General features: G+C 30.6%; 2 protein-coding genes across 2 annotated transcripts in view; one reads left to right on the plus strand and one right to left on the minus strand.

Moving 5' to 3' along the window:
• The window catches only part of nAChRalpha1 (nicotinic acetylcholine receptor alpha1), a 671,059-nt gene that overhangs the window by 70,509 nt on the left and 583,503 nt on the right, over positions 1–17,047 (minus strand). The window lies entirely within an intron of this gene.
• LOC142329532 (retinol-binding protein pinta-like) overlaps positions 15,279–17,047 on the plus strand; it is a 210,776-nt gene continuing 209,007 nt past the window's right edge. Inside the window, exon 1 of the mRNA XM_075374207.1 lies at positions 15,279–15,425. The gene's annotated coding sequence lies outside the window, so the exon portion shown is untranslated. The remainder of the gene's footprint in view (positions 15,426–17,047) is intronic.

Consider the following 17,047-nt stretch of genomic DNA (forward strand, 5'->3'; position numbering starts at 1 on the left):
AAGGACCGATTTTAAAAATTCAAGTTTGCTCTTTCTTGTAAGATTGTGTATTTGCTCATTACGCTGACAAATTACTGTACGTCATTTTTTAAGTTTTACATTTTTGTACTGGTAAAAGAAACATTACCTTCCCTCCAGAATATTGATCATGTTTCTGATATGATTTTATACTATATCTCTTTGAAATGCTATTCATTCGAATTAAAACTTTTATTTTTAAAATTTTCATATTTAAATATCTCAAATATTACTAGATCAATTTTTATCATTCAAATTTCATTGTTTTTAATTAGAAAATTAATTTTATCTTTCTTTGGTTTTAAATTTTTTTGTTTAAATTGCAATAAAGAACCGAAAATCACGTGCGTATGATGATATGAGACCGGATTAAAATTCCAAGAATTAATATTTCCTGATATTTTATTCTTCTTGCCTACAAATTAAAGTGATACTACAATATAAGTTGATTTTGGAAAAAGAATTTAAATATAATTTAAAAAAAGTAAATACAGAAAAAAAGAGAAGTAATCTTAAGTTAAATATTAACGGGTCATCCCTGAGGTTAAAAAAAAGAATGTTAAATATTAACGAAAGATAACTCAAATAAGTAATAGAAATGTTAATAACGGAATAATAAGCCTCAGCTCCTTCCCCGATTAATCTTAGAAAGAAAGTTTATCTTTCAGAAATCTTGTACAGAATCCTTTAAAAAATTTCTAGAGGTAAAAAAAATTTATCAACCCATCCGTGGATTTCATGTGACCATCATTAACCCGCATTTCGTCTAAATAATTAACACTTTTTTCTTCCTCTGGAAACTGTTTAATTTGCCTTTAATAATTTCTTATCCAGATAATAACATCTTCTCTATAGCATAAATTTGTCGTTTTCGTTTTTTACTTTTGACGTTTAGCTCTTTTCTGTTGTAAGTCAGATAATTCGTTGGCAGTATTTACAGGTTATAATATTTTCCCAAGTGTTATTTCGTTTCTAAATAAAAAAAACTTATTAACTTTTATCTTATATATTTTTACAAATTTTAAAATTTTTACAAGTATTTAATAGAATTTTTTTTAACCGTAGACTTACATTACTTGTTTCTTTCTTTTGCTTAATAATGAGTAGTGCAATGTATTCAGGAGAAGAGCAGCGTTTAAAGTGGCATGAGAGGAGTGTAGCATACAGCGCATGATAGCCGTCCTAACATTGCATTGGTTAGGTCATTGACCTTTCTATCAGTGCACAACAATATTTGCGTTTTCCTATAAATTATTTTTATTAAAATGAAATAGGCGTATTTTACTTGTTATCGTTTTAGATTTCAAGTCCAACGATGAGAACGAAAACATGTTAAAATTATTCGTTTTGCGGAAGAAAATATTGTTCCAAATGAAATAAAGTATTGTGAAAAGGCTAGAAAAAAATGTCTTCGTATTCCTCTTACAAAGAGTACCAAACGAACTCAAATTACTGTAACGTTTCAATACTGTAACGTTACTGTAACGTTATCAATAATCACATGTATATGAAAGGAAGCTCGATGTAATGAAAACGGAACTATATTGACATCGGAAAGAAAACATCCTGAACATAGAAATTCTGTAGTTTGATGAATTTGATCGACGTGTAATGAAAGTAATAGAAAATTTATATTTATAATAGAAAATTCTTCCTACCTGCAAGAAGTTGTTCGGTATACAAAATAGAATCGATTTTATGTGGAAATGTGCTGCACTCTTAAAAAATGTTAACAGAAATGAGTTAAGTAGAAGCTAAAAGTAAGGTTTTATTGAACGACAAAATGTTGAAAATGCCAGATTTGGGTACTTACAAAAAGTTAAAAATATTTCATCAGAAAATAGTACTAATTCTTCGTATTCAAATGAGACATTGATATTCGCAAATTGCATTTTCAGAAAGTGTTGACAAACAAGACTATTATGGGAGTCATGAACAATAAAAGTGAATCTAATCGATTGTTCATTGCTCACATCAGTGGGCCTCAATGATTCTTAAATGGGAGCGATTAATATTTAAACAAAGCACAAAAGTTGGAAATTACTAACGAAAATGAATAACATAAATTTTGTGGTTAACAGAAAAAGTAATAACAAATTTATTGAAACCATGCTTGATAATGATGGGTATGGCTCGTTACTATGACAAGCAAATTGACAAACCTTCCAGAAAAAATTCTGTAGATAGTGCCATGGTCAATTATCTACAAAAAAAAGAATTTCGTGCATCGAAAATATGAAAGAATCTGAAAAATAAAACCAAAAGAAAAAACATTCTTAGCTGATAAACTTTTCGGTGGTCAGAGTATTACGTCTTCCTCTAAATATGTATGAGCTCAACTCGATAGAATTAAAATTAATTAATAAATAAATCTTTTATTTGGTTTCAGTTTTAAACTTTACATTACATAAATGAATAAAATTACACAAATTTATATTTAAATAAAAAGTGGCACTAGAGTTTATTGTTAAATTACTTCTTCATTTAACAAAGTATCATTTGAATTTTGACATTTGAAATCAGGTCTTTGACTGTGTACAGGCCTCTCCCCCCCAATATCCGATGCTTCTCTGTCATCTAAAGCCATTATATCCCTGCAGCCTTCAAATCATTCTCCCTCCATTTCTTCTGTCTACCTCTTTTCCTTTTTTGTCAAAGAAAGTTTTCCCAAACATCACTTGTTTGTCCACCTACTATATTTCGGCCTTGCCGCCTACTTTAACTTCAATTTCTTAATTATTTTAACCACATCTGCCATTCTAATGTATTGAGTTATCTTTTCCTAGTTAAATCTGTGTTTTCTTTTCATACCAAACATGTTTCTCTCCGTTGAATGTTGGGTAACCCTCATAATTTTTATTAATTTCTTTGGCCTAAGTCCAAGTTTGTGGACCATATAAATGGTAAAGAGTCCAATAATTTACCTTTCTGTACAATCCTCACCCATTTTTTCATATGAATTTAAAAACCAATATTTTTCCCAAGCAACTGCTATTCTTCTTTGGGTCTCCTCTCTTGTAGTCCTTGAAGCTCATTAATTCAAACAGATTGTTATATTCCCCCAATGTAGCTCCTTTCCTAGCAGTTTCAATTCTTTTTTAATCCTATTAGAAAAACAGCTTTTCTTTGATTAATTATTAAACCAGCTGCCTGCCTGGCCTTGCTTTTCCATTTCACTCAACATTTAAGCTAATATTTCTGGAAATTAATCAAATAATACCAGGTCATCTGCAAACTTCAAATTTTTTAATCTTCTACTGCTAATACTAATTCCAATTATCTTTTGTCCATCTCAGTTTTATAAGTTCTTACTCCAAACTACACTGCACAAAGCCAGTAATAAAGGATCTCCCTATTTTACTCATTTTTCTATTTAAAAAAATGAACAGACTTGGTTTATCACTATTCTGGCCTTACTCAATGAAAATCTATTTTTTATTAAATAGTCCTCCGTTCGGATCTCCGGGTGGGGACTACTAAGGAAGGGGTCACCAGAAAAGTAAAAAATAACATTCTACGAATCGGATCATGGAATGTTAGAAGCTTAAAAAAGGTTGGTAGGGTAGAAAATTTAAAAAGGGAAATGGATAGGGTAAACGTGGATATAATAGGAATTAGTGAGGTTCAGTGGGAAGAGGAAGGCGACTTTTGGTCGGGTGACTTTAGAGTAATTAACTCAGCATCAAATAATGGGCAGGCAGGAGTAGGTTTCGTGATAAACAAGAAGATAGGGAAGAGAGTGGAGTATTTCAAGACGCATAGCGATAGAGTCACTGTAATAAGGATAAAATCAAAACCTAAACCGACAACGATTGTTAACGTCTATATGCCTACAAGCGCCCATGATGATGATGAGGTAGAATGTGTATACGAAGAGATTGATGAAGCAATTAAACATGTAAAAGGATATGAAAATTTAATAATAGTTGGAGATTGGAATGCAAGCATTGGAAAAGGCAAGGAAGGAAATATAGTGGGTGAATACGGGCTGGGCAAAAGGAATGAAAGAGGGGACCGACTTATAGAGTTTTGCACGAGGTATAATTTAGTAATTGCCAACACTCAATTTAAAAATCATAATAGAAGAATATACACTTGGAAAAAGCCAGGCGATACTGCAAGGTATCAGATAGATATATATCATGGTTAAGCAAAGATTCAGAAATCAACTCGTTGACTGCAAAACTTACCCTGGAGCAGAGATTGATAGCAACCATAATTTGGTGATAATGAAATGTAGATTGGGGTTTAAAAACCTGAAGAAAAGGTGTCAGATGAATCGGTGGAATTTAGAGAAGCTTGAGGAAGAGGAGGTAAAGAAGATTTTTGAGGAGGACATCGCAAGAGGTCTGAGTAAAAAAGATAAGGTAGAAAATGTAGAAGAAGAATGGGAGAATGTTAAAAAGGAAATTCTTAAATCAGCAGAAGCAAACTTAAGCGGAATAAAGAGAACTGGTAGAAAACCTTAGGTTTCAGACGATATATTGCAGCTGATGGATGAATGTAGAAAATATAAGAATGCTAGTGATGAAGAAAGTAAAAGGAACTATCGGCAATTAAGAAATGCTATAAACAGGAGGTGCAAACTAGCGAAAGAAGAGTGGATTAAAGAAACGTGTTCAGAAGTGGAAAGAGAAATGAACATTGGTAAAATAGACGGAGCATACAGGAAAGTTAAGGAAAATTTTGGGGTACATAAATTAAAATCTAATAATGTGTTAAACAAAGATGGTACACCAATATATAATACGAAAGGTAAAGTCGATAGATGGGTGGAATATATTGAAGAGTTATACGGAGGAAATGAATTAGAAAATAGTGTTATAGAGGAAGAAGAGGAAGTTGAGGAGTATGAAATGGGAGAAACAATTCTGAGATCTGAATTTAAGAGAGCATTAAAAGATTTAAATGGCAGAAAGGCTCCTGGAATAGACGGAATACCTGTAGAATTACTGCACAGTGCAGGTGAGGAAGCGATTGATAGATTATACAAACTGGTGTGTAATATTTATGAAAAGGGGGAATTTCTGTCAGACTTCAAAAAAAGTGTTATAGTAATGATACCAAAGAAAGCAGGGGCAGATAAATGTGAAGAATACAAATGTGAACAATTAGTTTAACTAGTCATTAACTAGTCATGCATCAAAAATCTTAACTAGAATTCTATACAGAAGAATTGAGAGGAGAGTGGAGGAAGTGTTAGGAGAAGACCAATTTGGTTTCAGGAAAAGTATAGGGACAAGGGAAGCAATTTTAGGCCTCAGATTAATAGTAGAAGGAAGATTAAAGAAAAACAAACCAACATACTTGGCGTTTATAGAGCTAGAAATAGCATTCGATAACAATAAAATGTTCAGCATTTTAAAAAAATTAGGGTTCAAATACAGAGATAGAAGAACAATTGCTAACATGTACAGGAACCAAACAGCAACAGTAACAATTGAAGAACATAAGAAAGAAGCCGTAATAAGAAAGGGAGTCCGACAAGGATGTTCCCTATCTCCATTACTTTTTAATCTTTACATGGAAGTAGCAGTTAATGATGTTAAAGAACAATTTAGATTCGGAGTAACAGTACAAGGTGAAAAGATAAAAATGCTACGATTTACTGATGATATAGTAATTCTAGCCGAGAGTAAAAAGGATTTAGAAGAAACAATGAACGGCATAGATGAAGTCCTGCGCAAGAACTATCGCATGAAAATAAATAAGAACAAAACAAAAGTAATGAAATGTAGTAGAAATAACAAAGATGGACCACTGAATGTGAAAATAGGAGGAGAAAATATTATGGAGGTAGAAGAATTTTGTTATTTGGGAAGTAGAATTACTAAAGATGGACAAAGCAGGAGCGATATAAAATGCCAAATAGCACAAGCTAAACGAGCCTTCAGTAAGAAATATAATTTGTTTACATCAAAAATGAATTTAAATGTCAGGAAAAGATTTTTGAAAGTGTATGTTTGGAGTGTCGCTTTATATGGAAGTGAAACTTGGACAATCGGAGTATCTGAGAAGAAAAGATTAGAAGCTTTTGAAATGTGGTGCTATAGGAGAATGTTAAAAATCAGATGGGTGGATAAAGTGACAAATGAAGAGGTATTGCGGCAAATAGATGAAGAAAGAAGCATTTGGAAAAATATAGTTAAAAGAAGAGACAGACTTATAGGCCACATACTAAGGCATCCTGGAATAGTTGCTTTAATATTGGAAGGACAGGTAGAAGGAAAAAATTGTGTAGGCAGGCCACGTTTGGAATATGTAAAACAAATTGTTAGGGATGTAGGATGTAGAGGGTATACTGAAATGAAACGTCTAGGACTAGTTAGGGAATCTTGGAGAGCTGCATCAAACCAGTCAAATGACTGAAGACAAAAAAAAAATTAAGTTGTGGTATTTAGGAGACACATTTTGGGAGCTTAATGCTCTGTGTAGAAATTGGTGGTTTATGGAATCTAAAGTTTCATGGTAATCAATAAATGCATTGTATACCTATTTTTGAGATTCTGTTCCTTATCAAATAATATGGATATGATCTGTTGTAGAGAAACCTGAACAAAATGCTATTTGTTATGCTAGTTGATGTTTTCACAATCTAAGTAAACAATTTTGTTTCAAATAATTTTCATAAATATCTTGCTTATGGCAGAGATAAATGTAATTGCTCCGTAATTATTTAAGTCTTGAGTATCTCCTTTCTTATGAGTTGGTTATTGGTGTCATGTAGAGAAACTAATAAATGATACTGGGAAAATTGAGTATAACACTGATAAACTTACTATAAAACTAGATCGTGATGGCAATAGTGTTAGTGATGAAATGTTATAGAAGTGACATAGTAAAATATAAAAAATATTTAGTAGTAAAATATTATAACACTGACATTGAGGTAAGTCAAGTTAATATTTTATTCGTGTATGTATTTTACTGATGCTTGGCACCAGTCACAGTCTTTTCAAAGATGTTCTTTACACTCACTATCAGTATGTACTTTGAATGAAAACTTTTACTGAAGTTGTTACTTTGATGATATTTTAAAAATATCATCTAAACCACTTTCAACCAGACTATTCTTGCTTTACAGTTTTATATATATAAACATTTAACTCTTTGGAGAATATCCAAAAGACCAAAAAAAGCATAAATTCTCCTGACATTTTATTTTCTGATTCTTCAGAATTAATAAAGGTATGATAACTTTTGATTAATTTTGTGATGTTTTAAAAGCTGTTATTAAATGTGATAACCCAGAAAATAATCTTATTGTAACTTCTGCAGTACATGATTTTATTAATAATGTTGGAGTGTCTGAAGAAGTAAAAATCATGGAAAATACAAATTGGAATTATTAAAATTATTTTTCAGTAAGAAACTGAACATAGAGCACTTCATGCCAAACCTTTTGGTAACCAGCAAAACAATAACAATATTAATTTAATATTTGTTACTGTTAACGAATTTTCTTTATTTCTTGAGATAAATGTATACATGAGTATCAAAAAACTACCATCATGTAGGGACTACTGATCAGTTCACTTCAGCAGATTTTAATGATCCTTATATATGAACTCTAAAGATTGTCAACTGCTTTAGTTGGCTCTTAAGTCATATTAATTTTAATGTAGTACTTTGCAATCTGATCCCAGAGATCCAAATTAGGATAAACTGTACAAAATAAGGCCTCTGATGACATCCAAAAATTGATCAGATATTATTTTCCCAAGAAAAAATTTTCCATTGGTGAAACAATTGTCAAATTTAAGAAAGAAGTTCTTTGAAGCAATTAAACAAGAAAAAGCCTATTAAAATAGCCTTCAGCATGTAGATGTTGTGTGATGAAAGTGGGTACAATGTTGGGTTTGAGGTCTACATGGGTAAGAAAGCACCAGACAAATCTAAAAAGGAAATTGGAGCTAAAGTAGTGCTTTCACTTTGTAAAGATTTTCTTCATAAAAATCACTTATTGCATGTAGATAACTATTTCAATTCTCCTGATTTGTTTGTATATTTAAAAAAAGAAGGACTCTATGCTTGTGGTGCTGTCAACCCAAAGCATAAAAAATTGGCAATAGTAAAGAAGATGAAAATCTGAAAATACGGAACATGACTGGGGAAATATAACGAAGGTTTTACTTTCTTTATATGGAAAGATACCAAGGGAGTTAATTTACTTTCTAATTAACATCAACCCAATGACAATGTCACTATGAAAAGATGAAATAAGGATGGGTATGATACTTCATGCACAGTAATCTTAAAAGATTACAATGCCAATCTAAATTTTGTTGTTAAATTCAATCATTTAAAGAATGACTGCTCTGAATTGTAAATCACAAGTGGTACTTACAGTTAGTGTTTCATTTTGTTGCTACAGCTATTACAAATGCTCTCCTTATAAATAAGGTACTAGTCTTTATTGATTGTCAAAACTGTTAAATAATCCAAAATTTAGAAGAAAGTTTTAGTTGTATGATGTTATTATTCATGCCTGAATATTTGACAATAAAGCTACGTACTCATTGCAGTACAAAAGCAAAATCGATTGCTTTGCAGTTGTTCTGTGTATTATGTTACTTTGTGTCTTGAAAAAGACAAGAACTATTTTCAATTGTTTCATCAAAGTTAAAAGTTATACCTTTTTTTCATACTTAAATTTTTATATTGTTACAAAGGATTTAAAAAATAAAATAAATTCCTTTCAGTCATTGCCATTCTAATAGGAACATTTTATCATTGTACTATTTATACTTATCTCAAACTGTAGTTAACTAAACTGAACACCACTCACACCTTTTACAACGTAAATATTTGCTTGATGGTCAGTCATACTGACCACTTTTTAAGCTAAAATTTCAGGCAAACTGGATCGATTATACTTTTATTTTCAATAAGAATCATCTTCTCAACAGTAGAATAATTTATAGTAAAAGGAAATTTTACAGCTTTTTGAAAAATATGTACCTTGTGCAAATAAGATCAGTAAAATATATTAGCTCTGTGCTTCAAAGAGTCAGGTAAGTCAAATTAATGTTTTAGTTGGGTACATATTTTGCTGATGCTTGGCACCGATCCAGAGCCTGTTCAGAGCTCTTCTTGTGACTCACAATCAATCAGTATCTACTCTGAATAGTAACTCTCACTGAAGATATTACTTTATTAACAGCAACATCTAAACTACATTTGACTAGAATATTCTTGCGTTACAGTTATATAAACATTTAACACTACATTTTTCTGTTGTATATTATTTGTCCCTTTTTGTTTTTAAATAGAATTCATGTAAGAAACCACTAAGTGTTACATTTTCTATTGTACACTTGAAGTGAAAAATAAATAAATGTGCACACAAACATACACACTTCATTGAATTAAAAATTAAGATGAACGGAAACAAACTGATTACACTGCACTGCAATTGATAAGGCTGTGAATTGGTGTAGTGATAACAAGAAAAGTCTAATAGTAATACTGGCAAAAATATATCCATGTTAAAGACTGTTTACATCTTCCTTACGTAGCATTTAGGTGGGAAAAATGGAAAATACTTGTACATAGCATTGTAACATTAATGCTTAACATTGAATCCACACCAAATATTGTTTAAAAGAAATTAATATTTACTTACATACTGACTTAAGAATGTTACATCAAAGGTGTATAATTAATCATCAAATTGTATCTATTTATTATTATTTTAAAGAATAATAAATAAATAAAATTCAAAAGATTTCATACAATTATAATGAAAAGAAAAGAGATTGACATTAAAAAATAAACAAACTATTATTTGTATTACCTTCAAGTAAATAAGAAAATTTATCTTAACATGGGTATGTAAAGGAAAGAGGTAATTATTATATTTTAGTTCCAGCGTATATGCTTGACTTTTAAATAAGGGCAACTAGTGTTTGTTTTAATAAGCAGGTCCAACTGCAATCCAACTGTCATGAAAATATATTGAAGAAATTACACATATTGAGGCAGTAAGAAAGAATATTTACTAATATCTGAACCGATTAATGTCTAACTTAAGAAGAAACAAAAAGGGAAAATTACACAAAGTTGTGTTAGTACCATTATTTTATTTTGTCATTTTTAATTTCTATTTGTTGTCTAGCTGTTATTGGTAGTTGTAGTGTTTAAAAACTGCTCGTTTTTAAACAGTTGCATAATAAATAATTGCTTTCGTTATTTTTTATGAGTGTTTATAAACAATAAGGTTTATTTTTTGATGATAATGTTTTGTTTGGAATGGTATTATATTACTAATATTAATTTTTATTAGTTATTAGGATTTTAGTTTTCACTTAGCTAGTGGGTTACATCCATAACCTGTCAAAAGATAAACATGGATCTGTTGTCACTTGACCAATTTGATGCAAATGAAATTATGACCGGTGCAACTAACTCTTTACCTGGTAGAGAGTGTTGATCTTTACCAACTTCTGATAGAGACCTTCGGAAGTTATCTCGACGTAAATTCATTTGAGACGAAATTTTTAGCAATCTGAATGACTCAGAGGGTGTAGGTAAAAGTCGTTGATGACTTAGTCAGGATTTCCACCGAGGCAAACGATTCCGGTGCTGCGTAAGCCGAGAACGACGTGGACTATCAGTGAGGTCGCAAGCAACTTACCTTTGTCGAAAAAATACGAGGAATTGCCGATGGAAGAAACCGTTAATGGTATAAACCGAAAGGAGGCTATCAAACCAAATCCGATTATCCTCTACGGGATCAGAGATATTTTAGGAAGAAGAAACTTCGATTCTGCCCAATAACAGGATGGATTGGGAATTAACAGGAGCTGGTCGAGGATCAACTAGATCACTAGACTATGCGACCAAACACCTGACCTCAGTTTGCAGAGGTAGCAAACCTTGTCATCCAGGTAATGCTACCTGGAGACAAGCATTAGAGGCAAGGTGACGTGGACTATCTACGGGAAGTAAAGTGCCTCATTTCAAAAAGAGGCAGTGTTTCAGGAGACAAGAGGATTGGATGCATTTATACAAAGCTGATCTAAGGTTAAAAGGAGTGTTAAAATCTTTCAAGGAGAATTCATTTAAAAATTACCTCAGTAATCTTTAACTTTCAAAAAGGGACGACTACTCCTTGTGGAAGACCACGAGAAAATTGCAACGACCGTTGCCTCAGTTTCCTCCACTTAACAAATTAAATGGATCATGGGCTAAAGGTGACTGAGAAGGCCGACCTGTTTGCTGCGGTCGGTCTTTTAACCACTTATTATCCATAGCGCCGCTGAAGAGGATATTAAGAATTTCTTAGAGTGCCCAATTCCGATGAGTCATTCGATTAAACCATTGTCATCTAGAGCGATGATAAAGAGAAGAAGCGAAAATCACATAATCACTTAACTTTTGATTATAAAGAGAATGCTCGCTGAGTTACTACCTAAGGCCGTAATTCATACGATTCAGCTATTTAATGGTATCCTTCGAACGACGTGCTATCCGTCAGAATGAAAGGTATATCAAATAGCGATGATTCCTAATCAGGGCAAGTCGTGCATGAGATGTCTTCGTACAGGCCAATAAGCCTGTTATCTTTTACATCCAAGGTATACGAAAGGTTATTCCTTCGGAGATTGTATCCAGTTAGAGCAGAGACAAGTTATTTCTGACCAGTGGTCACTCCACTATTGAACAGATACACAGAGTTATTCGTGTTGTCACCAAATGCTTAGTGGAGAAAAGATTTGTTCCCTGCCTTTCTAGAAGTCCAGCAACCGTTCAATAACGTCTGGCTACCTGGTCTGCGATAACAAACTAAAAACGAAACTGCCTCAGCCATTCTATCTCATATTGCATAAATACTAGATTGCCGGTGAAATTTACTTATGGTTTCTACCTACGAAACTACATATAAATATGATTTGGGATACAAAAAAATAGTTTAATTTCAGTTTTCCGTACTTTCATTTTTTAATTAGCTTTAAAGATTTTGAACACTGAATGTCTAATACACATCGCATCCGTTTGTGTTCTGTGAGAATATGTGAAGGCGTATTTTGAATGCAGGTGTAAGGGACTATATGTTGAGACAATAGGATCCATTAAGTATAATATAACAATACTAAAATTATATTTCTTTAAATTTTAAGAGGAAAATAATAAAAAGAGTTTTCTAAGAACAATTATCTGAAATTAATATTTTCAAAACAACGTTATGTTGTAATTTCCAAAAGAAAACGAGATAAAACATCATTAATATAACTGTATGGACAAATAAAATGAAATATACGTGTACTATGCAATAAGCAAAAACTAAAATAACAGATGTACGAGTATTATTGCTTTCACTGAATTGAATCTTTGTATTGGAATCAAGGTATTTGGAAATTTTATTGATATTGGTGAAATTGAATCGCTCTGTATTCTGTTTTGAACATTAAAGGCATTACAGAAATGATAGCTGAAATTTTTACCTGAAAGTATAAAAAATCCTCAATTATCTATTTCCATATTCTTACTGCTTATATTAGTTTTTAATCGAATAAAAGCCTTATTTTCAGAAGAAAACAAATTAGTTTATCTGTACTGCGTTGACTTCGTTTAATTATAAAGGACAATTAAAATTTTCTTCGGCAACGATACAAATATTTTAAGTAATTTCTGTGGGTGAATAGAAGCAGCAAAATAAGTTCTCATTTTTTATTTATAAGGTTAACCTAATAAATATTTGCTGAAGAAAATTAAGTACCTTGCGATTTAGAAAGGTAGTTTAGGTAAAAATCTTTATAGTTATTAAAGTTTTCGAATGAACGATGAAGAGAAAATTAAAGAATGTTAAACAACTCTGTGTGTGCATACACGCGTTTACAAAAATCCACGTGTGTGCACACGTGTAGAGGTATACATACAGACACTTCTCCACCATAAATTCTCTTGACAGACACAAATTTTAATCGCTTACATTGTTTTCATTTTTTAATTTCGTGAAATTTGTTGCAAAATTAAATATTTTAAGCAAAATATAAATAAGAATGACGATGGCAAAATTTCACTTCGTTGGAAGAAAATCCTAGTCGTGAAGCTTAAAATGATTATTTGTTTAATGTTCAGTGAATAATTTATGATACTGATATTGAATTAATGAAGCACAGCTTCATAACAAGCTCGCCAAGTCTTACTTTAAATATATTAAGCACGATTTACTTTATTCACAGCAATAACAAAATTACTGTTAAAAGTGCGTTCCTTACGTCGTAAAGTCTATAAAATAAATGAATTTTTCATTTCTTTTTTACCTAATAGAAAATAAAATTTTTTAAGACTTCAAAAGAAGAACTGTAAAAGTAAAATTTTATTTTTAAGTGACGGTAAATAAATATCAGTAAACCTTTTTAAATTTATTCATTCTGTTTCATTTTTCAGGACAAACTATTGATGATTTACAAGTCAATAACAAATAGAGATACATTTATTTATTTAAGCATTTTTCTGAAAAAAAAGTCAAATGATAGCGTTTCAATGCTGTGAAGTGGCGTCTTAATGATAAATATTTAGGGATATGCTTCTAATCACTGCATGTAGAGATAAATACTGCGTAGAAATCAAAATATTTGAATCTAGAGACTTACTGATAAATGTATGAGCTGAAATTTTAAGGGAATAACAGAGTTTTATTCATTTTGTAGGGTTACATGCTCACTTGTGTGTTATACATAATGCATCTTATGATATTAAGAGAACCATGGTGATTTGGCTATTACAGACAGCTCGAATTCGTTAGTTGTAATCTAATGATAAAATTGTTACTGCTTTTGATGGGTATTAATATTACTGTTGAAGGTGGCCATAAGGAATGAAAAAAAATGCTTGGTACATGTCTCGTTCGGTGAAAGAAAACAGAAGGAAGAATTAACCACTAACGTCTACAGACTTGGAGATGATACGATGAAACTGTAATTTAATCCTATTTCATTCAATTTGGTAATATTAACTTTCATATAGACCTGTACTACAAAGTATTTCGAGACCCTGATTTCATTCTATAATACATTATTGAATAATTATCACACAAAAATTAAATACACTTTTTTGTAAGATCGAATATTACTCGTATTTCGGAGTTGGTATTTTGATATGAAACATATTGTGTGAGGAAGGTGTTAGGAGATCATTTCAGTTGTCATTTTCGCTAGTTAATTTGCATGAGATTTTGAAGTGTTTGAGTTTAATCCCTGACATTTTAGCAGTGATTTTGTAACATATAGAGTTTTAAGAGATTTAAGACGTTTTGCGACTTCTGTAGTGGTCTTTCATGAAACTCATGGTTTACAAAGCTACGTTTATGACATTTGACAAATAAAAACAGGAGTCAAAGGATTAAATGCTACTTTTACTTATATAGCCGTATTTCGGGTAGCCGCTAATTATATTTTCACTCCAAAAAATCTTCAATTTTTTGATGTAAGAGAACTAGCGTGAGTGCTTTTACAATATTCTACAACATTCTAAATGTTCTACCAGTTCTAAATGAAACTTAATACGATTGATTTTTTTTGAACACTTCATTCTAAAATTCTTTAATAAAGTTTTAGTAATAGTTTACATGTCATATAAATATTTTTTTTAATTCGGATAATTCTTGATTTCAATATAGCTTAAAGTGATTCCAAAGCGTATTTTAAATGAAAAACGGCTATTACAAGAAAGTTGTTCAAATAAAGAAATCTAATTTAGAAGAAAATTTCTTACAGTAATTTTTGACTACCATAAGCAGTTTACAGTTCAAAGTAAAAAAAATTTAGAAGCCTAAACAGATTGTTAATCGTATCTAACTGTAACTTACTCATATTTCAATTTCTACCTAATGTGTTAGAATGTATGTACTCAGCGTTAACTATGAAAATAATAATCATATGATTCTAGATCTGCAGGTTGTATATAGAGTTATAGCATATCTAATTTTTTTTTTTATTTACGTTGTATTTCAAATTTCTCAGCAAAAAGAATACTACTTGTGTTTTCTCCTTATTTGTAGTCACTGATAATAAGAACAGTTATTGTACATATCTGAGTGACCAATTATAATTAATGCTGTAATAAGGTGAATAATCTACCACACAGGTGCTTATGCTTATCTGCACTTCAGAAGTGCGATGGGTATGTGTAATATATTTGCATTCTACAGTCTACTTAATGATCACAGCTGTATAGCGACAGAACGCTTCACGTTTGAAAGCGAGAGTGATAGAGGATGTAAAATTGTGGAGGGGATGGAGAAAGCATAAAAGTATATGTAACGCATGGTAACGGTTCAGTATCGTTTTACTTTCATAATTCTACGCTGTTACGTAAAGTGATAATTTGTATATTAATATTACATCAGTTTTTTGTGATTCTTTTTCTTTCATATTTTGGTTTTGGAAAATAAATCTAACGTAAGTAAAGAATTTTACATCCTTAATTCCAGAAGAATTAAAGCAGGCAACAACTTCTGTATTATATTTATGTAACATAATCTATTTACAGATAACTACGACCTATATTTAAATATATATATATTTATACCATAAAATAGTTAGTATAATATTGGGTAATCCGGTGCTTCGGTTTAATTTACGTACACTATATATTTCATAAGACGTCTAATTTTTTAAATAAGTTGTAAGTGATTCGGTTTGTTAAAAATAAATAATATATAACAAATAATTTAGAAGAAAGAATGAAAAAAATATTCTCAAATATACGAGGACTTTTCAAATATATATGAGGAGTAGAATTTAAAATTATTATTAACTTTGTACTGAGGCGAGGTACTACGAACTGCTAAAAGTCAATAATTTTCTAATTTTTATGATGAAATCGCCGAACTTTTGTAACCAAGTAAAAATTAATTTAATTTATAATAGGTCACATACTTACATATCTATTTGTAAAACGATAGCATACGATGGGTACCACAAAATTTTTTTCTAATAATATTATGAAGTCGATTTTAACTATTGAATTAACTCGCTGAATTCATTATTACAGTAAAAGCGATTCGACATTAGAATCCTGTTCGAGCTTGGCATTTTGTCATAAGTTGCAAAAACTGATCTTATCATAAAAAAAGGAGTAGTTAACTGTAATTGGGAGTAAGCCTACATTTACTGGAGAGAGAATAAATAATATAAATTTAGCTCATTGACATGGGAATGTCACCGAGCACATCGATGATCTACTTTATTCGATTTATTTTACAATATGATTTTCCTAAAGGAATAAATTGATCGGTAAGTTTATTTTTCTTGCAAAGGAATATTTTTAATACATTTTACCAGTTATTTGAATTTTATATATTTAGTATTAGCGTACAAAATAAAAAAAAATATAACTTCGAAAGGGCTCCACCAGCGGTTACCTTGATAAATACCAAATCGTAAAATTAAAGTGAAAATTGGATAATCTTGGAGAGCGATTGGGTTCTGAGCATATGATTTATTTTAATTACTGCACTTAAAAACTGAGTTGTAATCTTAACGATATGCTGTAAAAAAATATTGTTATGAATTTATTGGTAATCCTTTTTACTAATTTTATAATCTTAAAAATAATAATTTAAATAATAATATTTATGAAAAAAAAAATTAAATTATCAAGATTTACATATTTTTATACATGAGTTCAAACATGTTTATCGCACTACTTCAGTAAATGAATACGCTTTTTAATCGAAATTTTGTGAAAGTTATTTTATGAAGATAATATGCCTGCCCATAACTAACTTTTGTTAGATAATATAAGAAACTATATATAATATAGTTATATATATATTATATACGTAAATGTTACGAGTAAAATACCTAGTTTTTATTGTCGTCTAACAGACCTCCTTATAATAACTGCATCTTAAGAGCGTTAATTAATAACTATTAAAATATACAGAAGGTATAAGTTTAGTAGTTTGTATGTATGGTTATTTATGCCAGAATCCTAATAAATCTTACGATTGGGTTGATCAAGCTTAACACAAACTAATAAATAGTCTTTGAGTCAATAGTGATATTATTATTCTATA

The sequence above is a fragment of the Lycorma delicatula genome, chromosome 1, assembly GCF_047948215.1.
Source record: "Lycorma delicatula isolate Av1 chromosome 1, ASM4794821v1, whole genome shotgun sequence".
Classification (NCBI taxonomy): Eukaryota; Metazoa; Arthropoda; class Insecta; order Hemiptera; family Fulgoridae; genus Lycorma; species Lycorma delicatula.